Genomic DNA, 15,735 nt, shown 5'->3' on the forward strand with positions numbered 1-15,735 from the left:
ACACACATTTCATAACCAAAGTTGGTGCTAATGGTTATGCACCCACAACATCTTTCCATGGAACTCCCACTCTCCTCTCACACACTAGGCAGCTTTCATGCAGCAACCCCAAACTGCCCTACAAAGAAACTTTCCCCAGATAAGTTTTAAGAAAGAGAAAGTGATTTATTTGGAGAAACAAAATTTGCCTGCTAAATTAAAAAAAAAAAAAAGCTTTATTTAAGAGAAAAAGGAAAGGATACCCTGCATATGCTAACTGGCTTTGACAGTGGCTATCTGCATTGTGACCAGACCAAAGAGCTTTCTCCCCTCACACAGTGGGCAAGCTGCCAAGAACAGAGCATCCTGCTCATAATGCCCTTTTGGAAGAAAAAAAAGGAACCTGAAAAAAATTCCTGCTACCTCCGAGCAAGTAGAAGCTCCTTTCTGCAGAGCGAGGCCAGGCTGTGCGGAGCAGAGGTGAGTGAGAAGCGCGGAAGGCTGGCGAGGACGGCCTGCAGCACGCCCCCGCGCTGGCTCCCAGCCCCCTCAAGGCATTTCTTTTCCTCCCTCCTCCCACCGCCGCCCCCGACTATTCTAAAATGACTTTGCATGAGCCACACGCCAACTTCTAAGCACAAGGCACTATGTATTTCCTTATTCCATGCCCAAGCTATACCATCCATCACATTTTTATTTTCAAAAGACTACAAGAATCTGGAGTTTACACACAAGGGACACACAAGTGTACACGCTCCCACTCCCAGACAATTTGTGTGAAATGCTTCTTGCACCTCCATTGCTGGGAAGTACGTGCCCGAAGCAGGTATGCTGCATGGTTGGGGAATCAAAAACAAACCCCTTTGCCACTCTGACTTGTCCACCGGCTAATTCATTATGATAAACCCATTGTCCAAAACAAAAACATGATTTAATTGCTAAACCAGCTGCCCAAGTTTAGCTGTTGCTCTTGGCAAACATATCAGGATCTTAGTACGCCTGTTTTTCAGCAAGTATCGCTGTAGGTGCAAGCCATGCCTTCCACCCTTGAAGTCTCTGTCACCAATCCGGTATTTTCCAACCCAAGTGGATATTTAAAGGGAAGCCATCAGCTTAAACACCCCTCTGAATGCATTAAGATCACAGCAACTGAAATACTAGCAAGCATGCTTTCCCCCCCCCCCCCCCAGCTGTTAAACATGCAGTTATGCAGCTGCACTCTACCCCATCAGGCAGGCTGATTTCCTTTAAAAACAGAGGGCAGAAAAAGAAAAAACTGTTAGAATATATTTGAAGGAGTCACAAAAAAAACTGGCAGAAGGTCTCAAAAGCTGATGCCTGAAGTGTGTGCAACTACAGCTATGTCTAAGTTTTCTCGCTACTTTTTCAAGTGGACTATGCCCCTTCAGACAGGCAGCTCAATCACTGGGAAATACATCACCTACAAGGGAAGAAAAAGGCTGGCCAGGTTGTAGCTGGCATCTTTTGAACAGAATGCTGCTTGGCATGGGTTTCCAAGTATCTCAACTAACATTGATCACCAGGGAGAATTCCTTAAACTACTTGCTACTCTTTTTGATTTTAAAAAGATACACACCTGCAGGACAAGAAACGCTGAAACAACCTAAGTTGTTTCTTTCACACTAGTTACTCACACGTATCTACAAACCTACTGTGCAAATGATAAGCAGCATTTCTTAATAATAATAAAGGCATCTTTCATGCAGTGCAATCCAGAAGAACTGCAATATTTCTTAGATTACAAGACTGATCTGCCCTCCCCCCCTCCAGCTCCTGCCTTCTATTCCAGCACAATCAGAGCAGGAGAATGTATAATATATCCTGCGGTGGACCCTGTGGGTCTCCCAGTCATTAAGCAATACCAGACTTCCAGAAAGGTCACATTTCCAGGAGAGTCAGATGAAAATTCTCTCCTATCCACTGAAAGACTCTGAGAGGTAAAGTAAGGAACTCCTCATGGAGTATTTGCCCCCACAGTTCAAGGATTCACAATTATTCTGCTGGCAGAGCTTGACAACATGCAGAGGATATCTATCTGGGTAAATTGAGAAATGCAGAAATCAAGGGGTTAATTAGCAGGTTAGCAAAAAACCCCGACTTGTGGAACCTCTTATACAGCAAAAGACTGATGTAGTGAAGATAACTGTTTGCATTTCTTATACTCTCCATCTGGTAGAGGATTATTGGAACAATGGAATTTTTAGGCACTGATTGAAAACAATTTCTGTTCATGAAAGCTAAACTTCAACAATTTTGCAAAAGCAAATCTTTTCATTATCCATGGGTAGGATCACACACAATACAGTAACACAGTCAACACAATGTAAGATAAACCTCTTGCCAAAAGAAATTTAACTTGTATCCAAATTAAGCTCAATGAAGATGCAGATGCTGGACACAAACAATTTCCTAACACAGATAATGAACAAGGAAATTGATCCCACATATAAAAAAGCCTAGGAACATGACAGAAAACAAATTTAAAAAGAAGAGTCTGTATTTCTTCCGGTAACTAGAAAACACATTTCATTTTTTCCTGAATCTGACCTAAAAGTCATGCTTGAAGGAAATTCCAGCAGTTCTTTGGAAAGTGTGAGATCCTCCTCTCATGAGTATCAGTGCATTTTGCATGTGCAAACAGTGCAACATCATTGCTTACAGTTTAACGTCACTAAAAGGAAGTAAGAAACCCAATGATATAGAATTTTAATCCACACTGCCCCCTTGGTCTACTAGCATTCTTGTCTTCCCCATGTCGAAGTAATCAACACTCAGAAGAATGTTACCTTGCTTGTAAAAAAAAAAAAAAAACCAAACCCACGTTGCATGTGGATTTTTAATTGCAACATTTATAAACCCAGATTACTTTTTTTTTTTTTTTTTTTTGTGGAGTCATAATCCAAGTTTAATGTTGCTTAGGCTACAAATTAATCTCTAGCCTCATCTCCCCATGTTACTTCCATGCCCATGAGCTCGGGTGGTAGAATGGGGGCACCACAGTGCCAGCTGCAACATGCAGTGAGCAAAGCATTGCCTGCACCAACAGAGTGGCAGCCTCATCTGAGAGCTAGAAAGGTTTGTCTACACAAGTTCCTGCCGGTGCAAGCAGCCAGCTGCAAGAGCAAACCCCACTCCAGCACTGTAGCAATTCCCTGAACAGACTAAGCCATGCCAACAAAAGCACTTTTTTTGCCAGCAGAGCTGACTCCTCAGCAGAGCTCCTGACAGTGTTGCAACAGCCACTCTGTAGTGGCACCCATTTTTTCCTCTCAGTTTCCTACACTTCCACCTCTACACAGAGAAAGGCAAGAAACAAAGAAATGCAGAGAATAGGGGTGAGGACAAGGTGATACGTGTCCTGCTGGCTGGCCAGTGCCTCCTCACCAAACTTAAGGAAAATGTGAGAAGATCTGCCTTCTTCCCCAAGCACCACACACTACATGAAGGCAAACACACTCAGCTCTAAGATCCATTCACCCGAATCAAAGGGTTCCCAATCCAAGCACCTGAGAAGAGTTGAGGATAGATACTCGAGGTAGATACTCGAAGAGTGAGGTAGATATTCGGCCCTAGAACAAGTGCTGAGGCTCCTCCAGGCTCTGCTCCCTGGCCAGAAGTACCCAGCAATGCTGGTGGACCCCAGCATTGACAGCATGATATCACTAGCTGCTGAAATAGTCCCCCAGTCTTTGCTCAAATTTCATCTCAGGCAAGAGAAGCTTTTGAACCTGAAATTACGACAAATGGCTCCCATTAGGAAAAACGGAAAATATTTTGGGGAGGGAGTGATTGTTTCCTCCTTTCTTCTTCCCACAGAGAAAAATTTGATCTTCCTACCAGATTTTTACTTGCGAATGGGATTACAGAATGATGCTCATCTACAGGGCTTGACTACAAGTATTCCTGTGAAAAAGCTCAGGATTTTGTCACGTAGGTATAAATCACCCAGCTATGAGCAGGAGACACAGACCTACTGAGCAACCAGCTGTTTTTATCAGCAAACCTTTCGTTCCTGATGATGCATTAGATGACCTTTTCCCAAACCAAGCAGGAACTTATTTACATAGAAACTTTCTTGTAAACACACTTGCCTTATTTTATTTCTTATTTCTTGCAATTTTCCCTACTTCAGCAGCTAGTGTGTGCTGGAGCCATGTGCTCCAGCAGGTCCCCCAGCAGCCTGATGCAAACCACAGCTGGCAGATGCCCTTGCTGCCACAACCTCACAGGAGCAGGGTGTCCCCCCTTGCCCGGCTTCCAGGGAACTGGGGCGACCTTGGCCGCAGCCATCCGGCCTCCAGCACAGCCCCAGACATCTCTCAGGAGAGGAGACAGACAAAAAAGCCAACTCACCAAAGGCAAACGCCAGCACTTTTAAAGGCCGATTGGGAAGGCTGGCAATAGGAAGTCCGGGTCTGTAGGAGTTCACTCAAAGGGCCCTGCAACATTCATGCGTCGGGAACTTCTCCGGGTAAACCATTAACCACCATAAAGCAGAGCTGCGAAACGCCCCTCACCATCGGAGAGGCTCACACACAGCCGAACACACACGCGGGCTGCCCGGGGATACGCACACACAGATGCACAGATATCCGTACACCCACAGACGTACAAGGACACAGATACACCCGGCTCGGGGTTTTCTGAGGGCAGGGGAAACGCTGGCAATTCCCTCCGCTCGGGGCGAGGCGAGCGCTGGCACCGCAGCCCCGCGGCGGTAGAGGGGGGATCCGCTCGCATCCCCCGGACGCGAAGAGGGCGCCCGGATCCGCTCCGCATCTCCCGGCGGCGAAGGGAGCAGCCGCCCCGCTCCGCGCCCCGCGGGGATGTAAGAGATGCGCGGAGCGCCCCGCGCCCACGATCCAGACAGGACGTTTTGAGCCCTCTCTCCCGAAAATACCCCCGCCAAAAGCCAGGAATCTCTCCCTTCCCTCCACCTTCGCTCTCCGACAGTCGCCGCGGCAGGAGAGAGCGCGCAGACCTCCCGCAGCCCTACCGAATTTTCCGCGCGGCTCCGCGGGCAGCGGCGAAGCAGCCCCGGTGTCTTACCCGGCCGGCGGAGCGGGGTCCCGGGGCGGCCTGGAAGCAGCGGCGGCGGCTGCGCGGGGGCGCGGCGGCTTCCTGGGAGCTACAACTCCGCGGCGGCGCCCGGGCGAGCCGCGCGCCTGCGGAGCGGCGGCGAGCGGGGAGGAAAAGAGGAAATGAGCGGGAGGCGCATTGGAGGGAGGGAGGGGGAGGAAGGAGCCGTCGCCGAGGGACCAGGGAGAGCGAGGGACAGAGCGCAACTTCCCCGGCGGGGCAGCGGGCGCGCCGGGGGGCGGAGCGCACCGCACCGCCGCTCCGCGGCCGCCCCGCGGCGTGCGCAGCGCCGAGCCCCGCGCAGGGGCCGCCCGCCGCCGCCGCTCCCGCCCGCCGGACACTTGGTATCGCCCTGCCCGGCCCCGCCGGGGCCGCCGCCGCGGGCAGGAAGTGCGGGGCCGGGGTACAGCGCGGAGAGGCGGCTCCGCAGGGCTGCGCGCCCGCGGGGAGCTGCCCCCGCCCCGCTGGCGCTCGCTGCCGGCCCTCCGGCACCGCGGGCAGGGGAACGGGGCGGGAAAAGTTCTGATTTTTTATGTTGGAGGGTTTTAAAACACCCCCCTACACACACCTTCTTTTCTTTCTTTCTTTTTTTTTTTTTTCCCTTATTTGTGGTTTTTATCCTGAAAACGCCGGACAGGGACGTCTCCCGCGGCCCCAGCTCGCCCCCGGCCTCGCACGTATCCCGTAGAGCGGCTGACGGGACGGAGGGAGGACGGCGGCAGCAGCATCCGCTTGGAGCGGCTGCTGGAAGCGAGCGCAGCCGCCTCCCAGCACACGGACCCCACGCTTCCCTCTGAACAGGGCAATGGGACGAGCTCCCTGCCACAACAGTGCCCCCATCCCGTTTCGGCAGGGGCCCCCAGCAGTGTGGAGAGCGGCACAGTGAACTTGGTGCCGTCGGCTGGGTCTGGACGGGTGCCATCCCTCTCGCTAGAGACGGGCGCCCACCCTTCGCTCAGCGTTCTGTGCAAGACATGAAGTTGCAGAGCCTCTCCCCGTACCCCATCACAAAATGGAGGGGATTTAGGGATTTATGCTAATCTGCTTCTGAGGGAGGTGATTGGAAGCATTGCTCAGAAATAAGGCATGTAGCACGAAGTGAATCTTCCTGTTAGGATATTACTCCCCACCTGCCCTCTCCCAGCTCCTGCCCATCATAGTTTCCAGTCAAAAATATATGGAGAATTTAATGTAGTTGTCACTGTGCCTTATCGGTAGCTTTCATTCTGCCTCCCCTTGTAGGATTCTCCACGAGCACCTTCAGTGCTGTGTTGAGATAAGAACTGAATAGAGCTGAATCAAGGCCACACCAGGAAAAAAGATAGTAAAAGATCTAAGCGACAAAACGGAGGGCGGGGGGGGGGGGGGGGAAACAAACAGAAAAATTTCAAAACCATCAAAGCAGTTTTTCAAAGCTTATCTTTGCATTAAGTCCAACAGATTTTCATAGGGACAGGGGAAAATAAAAAAACTAACCAACCAAAACTACACAAAGAAATCAAATCTTTCACATACAATATTCCCAAGCTGGAATACCTTGAAACTGGATACATAGATGCAAAGAGTAGAAAATGTTACAGAGATTAAAATGTTACTTAACAATAACCATTTTCTCCAAGGCCCTTCAAAAATACTTGAACCATCCTGCCAGTTTAAAAAGAAAATAATGAAAATGTCAGCCAAGGAAAAGAACAAACTTGGAAACTAAAGCACCTGAACAATTTAAACTAGAAGCAACTCAATCAGGAACATATAATGGAAGACTATCTAACCACCAGCGCTGCCAACTTCACCTGCTTGAAGCTGGATTCTCCTCACAGGAGATATGTGAGTAATCCCCTTGATTTCCCAGCAAACCCTTCCCTGTGCCAGCATTGCTGACGTGAGCGTGGCTGGACCCAAGGATGGGGCTGTGGCTCCCGCCCTGCCTCTCCAGCTGCTCTGCCAGCGAGGGTGGTGGCACAGGTGACGACACCACTCTGCCCAGGAATAGGCGGCAACAGCACAAGTACCTACTTGAGGCCTCCTCCAAGATTTATACCCCTCAGGGCTCAAGTCTGGGGAGAGAAAGTTTATGGTGCTCAACCCCACTTTCATTATTAACGTGCTTGTCATCACAGCAGGTTTCCCTCTGTGTGGCACTGCCCTGTGACCTGTAGGGGACAGGTTTTGAGATGAGACCTGCAGCCAATTCTGAGGCTGCCGTGGCTCTTCTCCAGGCTGCCCAGGTTCATCGGGGATTGGCAGCTGTGAGTACTGTGTTCTGTATGGGGTGATCCTCAGATGGGTCTCTGTGCTGCCCTGCACCCAGCTCAGTGCAGCTCCGATGTGTCTGTCAGGAGCTGCCTGTGTTGGGAGGCTCAGGGACATTCCACGGTCAGTGTGTACTTATTGGAGAAGTGCCTGTGGCTGCTGCTCTCTTCAAACCCTCTAATGTTCTGTGTATTATCCCACAAGAAATTGCATAAACACTGAAAATAATTCTGTGTTCAACAGCTATTGAGGAACACACAACAAAATCCAAATGAGATATTGCTATCATTTATGCCCAACTCTTCAAGAATTGCAGCTTTCCAGTGTGCAAGATGGTTCAACCCAGATAGACAGCCAACCAGAGAAATACCACCAAGATGTCAGATGATTTAGAGTCCTAATGCTTGCTAAAGATCAATTCTTGAGTTACAGAAATCCCTGGGGAAATGAAGAAAAATGGCCATAGAAAGCTGACAATTGCTCACAAACAATCTGAGATTAAAAGAGGCTGCAGATTCATTCCTGCAATGAGTTTGTGAGGGCTGCTTCTCCCCTCCCAGAAGAGCAATGGAACTGGTGAAGGATCCAGAAAAAATGTGTTATGAGGAGCAGCTGAGGAAGTTGGAGTGTTTAGACTGGAGAAAAGAAGGTTCATGGGGGACTTTATCACTTCCTGCAACTACCTGAAAGGAGGTTGTAGCTAGGTGGATGTCAATCTCTTCTTCAGGATAAGTGGTAGAGTAAGAGGAAACAGCCTCTAGGGAAGGTTTAGATTTGATGTTAGGAAAAAATTATTTATAGAAAGCATTGTCAAGCATTGGAATGGGCTGCCCTGGGTGGAGTGGTATAGTCATCATTCCTGGAGGTATCTAAAAGACATGTAGATGTAGCACTTAGGGACATGGTTTAATGGTGGACCTGGCACTGTTAGGTTATTTGTTGGACCTGATGATCTTAGAGATCTTTTCCAACCTAAATGATTTTCTGATTCTGTGAAAACATTTGCAAAATTGGTCCCACTGGGTATATTTGGCTTATTCAAAGTTCCTCTTTTGTGGGATATGTTTGTTAAGCCTATCTGTAATAATCCCATGATGAGCCAGCAGGGACTTTCACAAACTTAAATCTACAACTGCTTTGGCATCTCACCTTTTGTTTGATTTTTCTTTCTGCTTTTCATTCTGTTTCCAGAGTCAGGAGTGAGAAACAAAGAGGGATTAAATTTGATTCATTTGCATCATTCCAACTATGTGGAATTTGAAGATAATGTGTGAATTTTTTTTTTTTTTTTCTGTCTGGGGTTTAATTATCAAAGGATTAGATGGAAACTAAGGCATTTGAGATGTGTGGCTTTTTAAATTTCTTCGGTTATAATGTGAGCTTCATCAGGCTATTGCTAATCTTGAATTACTATCTGCCTTCCTGTGGTTTGCCATGATTAACTGGAGGAAGAGATTAAAGTGTTATTTACCTTTTTTTGAGCAGTTTATTGACTTGACCTGGCCAGCCCAGCACCAAAAAGCAAAGAAAGAAAATGCTGGCAAGGATTAAAGGATTGAGTCCTCTTTTCCCATTGGTCTTCTGATATCTGTCATGATTGTTGGGATGGGAAGTGCTGGTGGTGTCCTTGAAGGTGACAACTTGCTCCAGACACGGGCAGGCGTCTGGCAAGGGAGATTGCTGTGGGTCAGGCTGGCTCTGATCCTCCTCTCCCAGAAGAGCCAGGGCTTGCCTCCTCTGCAAACAGTGACAGCCAAAAGCGTGTCTTCTGACTTTGAGCTGGGACGTGGTCATCCTGGTCACCCCACACTGTGGTCCTGGAAGCACATGGCACTTCCCCAAGGGAAGCTTCTGGCCAGCAACTTTGCCTGGGAAGGAGCTCCTGCCTGGCTGGGCTATTTGCAGAACAAGCTTGCAGGAGAGGTTGGAGGAGCAGGCCTGAGACCCCCTACATCACTGGGCTTCCTCACAATGTACGTTTGATAAAGAAGAAAGGAACATTTCAAAAGACAAGGCAATTTTTTTTTAAATCTTGTTTTTGGAAATCCCTTAATGAGGGATCACTTTAAAGAAATTCAAATCAGAACAGTAATGGGGACAAAAAACAGTGCTATTTACCTGTGATAAAACCAAGCTGGTTGGCAGGTGCTTGGGGAAATAAGAAGGAAAAAATTTTATCAGAAGCATTTGCTTTGATAAATTTTGAATTCCAGTGATAAATATATAGATGCTCATCTCTAAAACCTCCTATTTTTGTTACCAGATGCTGGGGCTTGAACCTTTGCCCTCTCTTTGTTTAAGAGCTTTAACCCCTCTTTGTGCTCCTTTGCATTTCCAAGTCAGACTAACCAAGCAAACATAACTTGGGAAATGCCAGCTGCATCCATGGTTCTTATCTTCTGTACAGTCAAGCAGCATCACCTGAACAGGCAGACCTAGTATTTAATGTACTACTGAAACAAATATGCCAAGTGGTCTTGCCAGTCATCTCGATCACAGAAACTGGAAGTGAAAAAGAGCAGGTAGACTTTTACAATGCATTTTCCTGCCAAAGCAAGCCTTTTCCCTGCAGTATTTTCTAGTGTACTTCCCTGGCCTATTTTAGATGACCTTGTAGGGTGGGGAGAGGCAGGAGAAGGAAATCTGCTAGTTACCTTTGAAGGCTCTTTGTCTACTTTGAATAATATAACATAAAGCAAGGGAAAATGAGTGTTCAGAGAATGTAGCTACAACACAATATTTAGTGTAATTTTTGCATGCTTTTTCATCTCCAGCCTACTTACTATGCCTACCATTCTGCCAGTAACATCAGATAGATGAAAAAATAAAGTAACAAAAATTGTGTCAATAGTCCACCTTTGCATGATTGCTCTTCTTTCTCTTAGCAGGATTGTCTTGGGTGCTTTCTTCCCCTGAGAGGAAAAATAAGTGGTAAGAGCTGCAATGATTGGCAGCAAGCCTGATTACAGCAGATGTGAGCCTGCACAGCTGGACAAATAAAAAAAATGCACTTTCTACCTACATTTGTATTAAGGTTGCCCCAGGGATACCCCAATGCCTACAGGGGCCCTCAGTATTTGAACAGCCAAAGCCATCAGGCACATTTACATATATGAGAACACTTGGTATCCTTTTCAAAGTCAAAAAGAGCAACAATTAAACCAACATAAAGGAAAATTGGCTGCGTGGTTTTTCTCTCCCATAATAGAAAGACTGAGGGTGGAGATATTAAAAAAAATTAGGCTTGACAGAGGTGAAGAATTTATGAATTAAACTGACACGTTTTCATTTAATTTACTGTTGTCTACCCATTTATTACATGGAAACCTAAAAAGGACCTGATTCTGCCTCCCAGGCTGCAGTTGCTATGTCAGACACTAAAGTTAGGTGTTTTAGACAAGATTTTAATATTAAAGTTTCTTACGCAAAAAGAGAAAGACTTTGCTAAATAAAGAAAATGTAGAGGCTTCGTTTCTCGCTATGGTGCTTTTGAGCTAGAGACATGCTCTATATGATAGAGATTTTCACTGTGGGGTTTGCTACAATATTTGCTGGGATTCATCATCAAACAAAATCTGGGGCCAGGAGCATTTTAGCTGCATCTATTAGCAAAAAAATTGGATTTTCTTACACTCCATAGCCCACTCATGATTATTTCCAGTTGCATCTACCAACAACCCTGTTGTCCCACAGTGTCCCTGCACAAGCATATCCAACATAAGGGCAGAGCTGCAGGGCCTTGGGTGTCTGCCTGTGATACCCTGGCATTCCCACCTGGGCTTGGCATTCCCACCTGGGCTTGGCATTCCCACCCAGGCTATTTCCACATGCTGGCAGCAGCAGCAATTTCTAAACACAAAATGACATGTCTAATTTGTCTGAGCAGAAAATAACGGAGAGCCCTTGAAATGGATGAGTTCTCACAGAGACAAGTAGCCATTGAAAAACTCATTTCTGTGAGATGTAGCAGAGTGAACTCTGGTTTTGTCATTCAACATGGTACATTTATGCTGAGAAAGGGGGAATAGAGTAAGAAGATTCAAGAGTTTCACTGCAGCAGAAAGTATCAATACTGTTACTTTTTTCTATTCTGAAACACAACAGGAGAATGCAAAAGTCAGAAAATAAGTTTGAAAAAATACTAGTGTGTCTAAATGAAATTTAGTTTTCGCCTTGCAAAGCTTTTGTAAAGCCATGTATTTTTCTTCAATCAGGTCAATGAAAAATAATATTCTAAGCCTGGTGTTTCCCCACAGCAACTTTCAGTTTTGCTGAGACCGCTTTTTTTCCTATGGCTGATCAAAAGAGAATAAAGAAATCTGACAGTGCTTCCTGGGATGCTGGAGCCAACAAGATGGTACTGTAGTGCTCTTCCAGCCTGCATGTTCAGGGACACTTTCCAGAGCCCTGCAAAAGCCAGGGCATTCCACTGGCATCAGGACTGCTGCTTCCCCAGCACCCTGTGGTTAAGGGACTTTGCACCATGTTTGCACTTCTCACCCAGGGCTCAAGCCTTACTGCTGTGACATGCTTCATGCTGCTCCCATCTGCATGAAACCACCCTGAAATACTTATTATTGAAATTCATTTCCATACTTAAGGTGGGCTTATAGAAAGACTTTTTAGCGTGGCCTGTTGCTGCAGGACTTGGGATAATGGGTTTAAACTAAAACAGAGCATGTTCAGCCTACACAGAAGGAAAAATGTTTTACAATGAGGGTGGTGAGACACTGGCACATCTACCAGAGACGTGGTGGATGCCCCATCCCTGTAAACTTTTAAGGACAGGTTCAGTGGGGCTCTGAGCAGCCTGATCTAGTTGAAGATGTCCCTGCTTATTTCAGGTTGTTTGACTAGATGACTTTCAAAGGTCTCTTCCAACCCAAATCAATCTGTGGTTCTGTGAAAACAGAGTGCCTCATAAAGCAGCACTTCCCATGGGATTGAGGTCTCCTTCTTAGTACCTGAAGGCACAGCCATGTGGATCAGTCAGTGCAATTTGGAGAAAGTTTAATTTTGACACTGGCAGTGGAGCACTCTTGTATTGCTCCTGTTGGTAATTAAGAGAAAGCAAATCGCAGGGGAGGACACTAAAAGTATTAATTAACAACATTTTCAGCGAGAAAAAATGTTAGTAATTTTGGAAAGGTTGCTTTATGCCTGAAGAAAATACTTAAATAGGTTAATCACACTGTTGGACGTTTGACAAATGCACACTAGTAAGTAAATAGGGGGTATTGATTATGCATTTAGATAATCGCCAGATCCTCCATGCTCTTGCAGGCATGTCCCAATTCTCTTGACTCAAGCTTTGACTTCAAGTAGTGAAAACACAGTTAATTCCAAGAATGCAGACAGCCATATTCAATCACTGGCCTGAAAAATCCATGTGTGTTTCCCATGAATTGAAGACAGCCACGTTTACTCACTGGCCTGAAAAATTCCTGTGTGTTCCCAGGAACTGAAGCACCCAACATGTGATACCGCAAGGCCCCAGTGGCCAGTCTGGGGCAGCACACAGGGGAGAGATCCTTCAGCTGGGGCTGCTCACCCAGAGCAATATGACAGCCAAGGGTAGGGGACTCCTGCTGGAATGGCAGGACTTCTCCCCAGGGCAGCCTGCTTTCCAGCCTTGCCAAGCATCCTGCACTACCTTTGCCACAGCTCTACCAAAACATGCACTTTTTTTATAAAACCAACAGAGAGAGAGGCAGAAACTTTGCAACTAAAAAGGCTCACAGTTTCCATGGATGTCTGATCACCTTTTATCACAACCCAAACCATGAGCAAATCTGCTTCAAGCAGAGGATATGTTCCCCTCTCCAAACAGACAATAATCCAATAAAGGAGCCCACTAGCAGGATCCTGGGCAATGTGTCACACTGTGTTATTATCAGCATCCCACTGGTGCTCTGGCGAGGTATGGCCATGCTCAGCTGATCCTCCTGACAGCATTCAAAGGCACAGCTTATTGGAGCCACAGCAGCTCCTCTGAGCTCTGATTGCCATGCAAATACCACCAGATTTTTTTATATTAGCATTATACCAGGTGTTTCATATCAAATTATATCCAGGCAAGTAAGAGAAATTCAGTTTTTTACTCTGTACTGGTGGTATCTGAGCAAAATTTGTTCTGGCAGAGGTTTTAAAGGCATGCCTTTATGCTGACAGAAACTGAGAAATAATTAAGAGCATCCAATAAGTTGCTAAACTAGATGTATTCCTAAAAGTTTTGGACTGGGTCACCTTTCCTGTAGGAGTTTGATTAAATAATATACAGTTTGGCTTCAACTAGGCAAAGAACATGTTTCTGCCCTTCCACACATGAACTCCCAAAAATGACACAACTGCTGCTTTTCTTTGGTATCCTGTCAGAAATAACCAGCGTTTAATGGCACATAAATTTAATATTTGGTAACAAAAAGATAGGTAAAACAAATTACACTGGCAGGGCCAGAAAGCAAAAGCAGGGACTCTGGAGCTTTTGGGGTTTTCCAGTGTCTTCCTTATCTGGCCTCTGCTAATTATGTTTTTCTTTCACACTGACAATGCATTTTTCCACTGGAAAAAAGCTGCTTGTTTTGAGTCATCACTGCAGGAAATCTCCTGTTGTAGTGGGGTTCTCTGTGCCTGGCATCAGTGGCCACTGGCAGCCACCCCTTCTTCAGGGCAGGTCCTGTTTCCCAGTGGTGGCATTGAAATAAAACCACAGACATCCTATTAATAGCTAAACTGTAGACAGCTCCAGATGTGGAATTTGGTTTCTGAAATTACAGATCCAACCAAGTCAGTCCCAAGCCAGTAAAATCCAGTTGTGCTTCTTCTGACTCATAACTGTTTTTTCATAGAGGTTTTTAGCAAAATTTCTTCAGCAATTCTTCTGTTGTTGCCTGACTCATACTGAAACACCAAAATCATTATTAAAGTGAAATCATAGCAAAGGGGGTGTGAATACTTGCTGTTTATCAGTTCAACATGCTTTAAAAAAATGTATTTTCCCATGAAACATGCTTTGTCCAATAATTAAATTCTGTATTACTTACAAAAACAAACAAAAATCTGTCATATATATAAGGCATAGAGGAAGTTTAACACTTCCAAAAAAAAAAATTAATGCAAGGTTAATTTATTCTTCAATAAGCTTTCATTTATCCTTCTGGCACCTGTGTAATATTTGTGTTCAGCATTCCACCCAGTTTCAGTCTGAAGGCCTGTCCATGACAGCAGGAAAAAGGATGCTCAGTGTGAAGTATGAGCTGTTCAGATGTCCCAGGATGAGCAGTGGTACAAAGTACACAGCTGTGAGCAGTGATTCCTGATCATGGGAGCAGAAATATATGCAGAGGTGTCCTCACAGCCCCCCTGAGATAGCAAAGGGATGGAGAGAGGAGTCAGGCTAGTTAGCAGCCACTGAAGCCTCTGCTCCTGAGGAAAACCTCCAACCCTTCTGTGGTTTGCCTCTGTCAAGGGGTGATCTGCTGCAGGAGGTTGGTGGTATCGTGCAGGTGTCAGTCCACCACCCTCACTGCGGGTTTGCAGCATGGAAGCAACAACCCTTTGCCTGATGCAATGCTGTGCCTGGCCCCCAGCTGCAGTGGGAGCCCCACCAGCCCCACCCTGGGCTTTGCAGTGCCATAAAGCTCAGAAGCCTGTGAAGGTGGACCTCAAAGGTGTGTTTTGGTAGAAAAAAATATTGCAACAATGATTTGTTTGCTTTTTGAATTAAAACTGTTGCAGCAAAAGAAGGGACTAAAGAAAATCCCCCAAGTCTAGGAGCTCATATTTATCTTCTTACCAGCTCTGCAGATACTTAATTTGAATGTTGCTTCATCTCCTGTCTCCCTCATGTATCATCACTAATTAAAGTACACACTCTGCATTTACCCAAAGGAGGATGTGGGAGGCAGAAGAGGCTCAATCTCATTTGCTGGTGCTGCTGTGTTGCCTCTGCAGAGCCAAATGCAGGGAAAGCAGGGTCCTGCTCAGAGCCTGGCAGCTGCAGCACCGACATTTCCCTTCATTGCTCTGTGTGATGGAAATCCCCAGTGTGTGAGTGGCCTTTCCAGGGGAAAGGGTCCAGTGAAAGAAGGGGCTGTAACTCCCTGGGAAGATGGGGTGAGCCTGGTGAGGGCAGGAGCAACACTCCCATGTGGGCACATCTCCCCACACACCTACTCTGGGGACTGCTCAGGCCTAGCTGAGCAAGCCAGAAGAGCTGTGCCAGTAGCAGCCCAATAGGTCTGTGGTTTGATGCCTCCACAACCTTCAAATATTCCTGCTAACTTCCTGCTCAAGTGAAATTCAAACAAAGCTTTATGCTTCATTTGGACACATCTTCCCCAGCCTGCATCCCAGAGACTCCTCTCACATGTCCCCAAGAACCCGGCCATCCCCAAACACACA

At 46.4% G+C, this 15,735-nt stretch overlaps 1 protein-coding gene across 4 annotated transcripts in view; it reads right to left on the reverse strand.

Annotated features, from left to right (window-relative positions):
* Positions 1-5,347, reverse strand: part of HPCAL1 (hippocalcin like 1) — a 64,515-nt gene extending 59,168 nt beyond the window's left edge. The window contains exon 1 of one of the 4 annotated variants that reach the window (XM_032747201.3): positions 5,050-5,347. The gene's annotated coding sequence lies outside the window, so the exon portion shown is untranslated. 4 annotated transcript variants of the gene reach the window in all.
* Between the last annotated feature and the right edge of the window lie 10,388 nt (positions 5,348-15,735).

This window comes from Taeniopygia guttata, chromosome 3 (genome assembly GCF_048771995.1).
Source record: "Taeniopygia guttata chromosome 3, bTaeGut7.mat, whole genome shotgun sequence".
In the NCBI taxonomy this organism is placed as follows: Eukaryota; Metazoa; Chordata; class Aves; order Passeriformes; family Estrildidae; genus Taeniopygia; species Taeniopygia guttata.